General features: G+C 41.1%; 1 protein-coding gene across 2 annotated transcripts in view; it reads left to right on the top strand.

Annotated features, from left to right (window-relative positions):
- Nucleotides 1–686: 686 nt before the first annotated feature.
- The window catches only part of vps13d (vacuolar protein sorting 13 homolog D), a 78352-nt gene continuing 76814 nt past the window's right edge, over nucleotides 687–2224 (top strand). For both annotated transcript variants that reach the window (XM_053317039.1, XM_053317038.1), the window contains exon 1: nucleotides 687–1118. The gene's annotated coding sequence lies outside the window, so the exon portion shown is untranslated. The remainder of the gene's footprint in view (nucleotides 1119–2224) is intronic.

Genomic DNA, 2224 nt, shown 5'->3' with positions numbered 1-2224 from the left:
ATAACTTTTTTTTTTTTAATATGACAGTAATGAAAAAACGTGCTCCAGAGCAGGTACACTGTTCACTATTAGTTACCATGGTGATTTATCCCGGTTAAAAGTGAGCCTGTGTCGTGATACTGGACCACATGAGTTAAGAATACTGGTCTTGCTGTGTCGGCACCACAGCGCCTCTCTGCGGAGGAACCACGAACTGCACCTGTCGAAGACGTGGTCATGTTGTGTTTAAGGTCTCTGTCTTTTGGCTTGTGACTACATTTGGCATGTGTAATTGATCAGATCAGATGCTAAGTACAATGTAGAAAGCACTGTTCTGAACAGCTTTCAGCCGAAGACATAAAGTACATACATCAGAAAATACCGCTCATCGCCGTGTCAAAAATATCTGATTTACCAGTCAGTAAGTAAGTAACCCTGAAAAATAGTCCTGCTTTTCAAACCTATTTTAGTTTTTGTAAATATCAACAGTTCAATTTTCAGAGCATCTTAATTCACGATTTAATCCAAAACTGCCTGTTTTCCCGGTTTGACCTTAACGCAACACGGGGAGGAAGGGTTTGTTTTCGTCACGTGACAGGAAGTGTGTGTTGTTGGAAGTTCAACGCTAATAGGAAGTGTGTTTATTTATGATGCAGCGACGTACAACTCCGAAGACTTGAAATACAACAAGTATCCCTTTTTTTCGAGGAGGATTAACTGTGTTTTCTATGAAAACGAACGTGGTTAGTGTCACCTCTGAGTTTGTTCTACCGTGAACTGGCTGTGTTTGTGGCTGTTGTGTGCACTCAACCTTCGGATGCTAGTTGTAGCTATGTGGTAAGCTAAGTAGGATCACAACCTTGTCCTGTCCGTCAGCACACACACGCTGAGTGTGTACTTCCCTGCTGACTGGTGCCAGTTTTAAATACGTTCCTGGTTTTTTCCACTTTGTCCTAGTTGATATCATGTGTGTTAGTGAGTGTCAGGACACAGGCTGACAGCTCACGGTAACGTCATGCACTTCATGCTGTCCTGTCCTGGGTGGTTGTGACTAGACATGAGCGTCTCCTGACATCAACATGGACTCAGCAGAAGTGCGTCCATAACTCCACGAAGAGCTTCAACTGTTGTGTTTGGCGGTGAGTCAATGACACTGCTGTTGTTCATATCAGTTCTGACTTATTGGTAGCTGCTGCTTTGCTAACGGCTAACTCTTATTGAGTGTCTAAAGTTATTGTCACTGTGCCAACGTCGGATAAGAGAGGGCAACCTTTGGTAAGCCACCCACTGTGATTAGACATCGTCACTCCTTTAATACTGTAAATAACTACAGTGGTAGCGGTCATTGAAGAGTCCTCGTCTTATCTTAGCTGCCTAATTGTTGCTAATATACGCTAACTAGCTTTCTAGCTCTTAAAGGAACTATTACACGTTTAAAAACAACGTAGTTATCGCTTAATATTCAATTCCCACCACACACAAACTCCACAGAACTCTCTAAAGCAGGTGTGTCAAACACGCGGCCAGTGGGCCAGAACCGGCCCGCCAAAAGGTCCAATCCGGCCCGCTGGATAACTTTGCAAAGTGTGAAAATGACAGAAAAGTAATTAAAAACAATGTATGCTGCTTACATCCTGAGCAGAATATAATTCAACACAATACATTTAAAAGCTGTAAAAACACCCCACATGTCTTTTACTCTGAAATTTCATGACTTTTCCTAAAGTCACCCAAAGTGTACAATAATGAAAATATTTTTGAACGTTATACTTTTTTGTATAGATGCTACAAATGTTTGGCTTTTTGTTAAATGAATAGTTTGATGTGTTATAAATTGTTTTATGGTTTCATTAAGTTCTTGTAATTTTCATTCTCAATAAAATCATTATTGCTATGTTATAAAATAGGACATGATATTGTGTGACATTATCTAAAAACCTAAAAAATACACTCTTTGGAAGGAAGCGAGGAAGGACAGGAGGAGGAAAGGGAGGAAGGGCAGATGGAGGGAGGGAAGGAAGAAAGGAAAAAAGGAAGGACAGATGGAAGGAAAAGAAGACAGGAAGGAAAGTGGGCCGGATTGGACCCTTTAGCGGGCCAGTTCTGGCCCGTGGGCTGCATGTTTGACACCCCTGCTATAGACAACTCATGAAACGTATTTAAATCCACTCTGTACAAAGTGCTTTAGCAAAGGAACATTAAATGCTTGATTTTCAGATGTAGTTGTGTTTTCCATATAGAAGAA

The sequence above is a fragment of the Scomber japonicus genome, chromosome 4 (genome assembly GCF_027409825.1).
Source record: "Scomber japonicus isolate fScoJap1 chromosome 4, fScoJap1.pri, whole genome shotgun sequence".
NCBI lineage: Eukaryota > Metazoa > Chordata > Actinopteri > Scombriformes > Scombridae > Scomber > Scomber japonicus.
The sequence above is the reverse complement of the archived record's forward strand: the minus strand, read 5'-3'. Positions and strand labels throughout refer to the sequence as shown.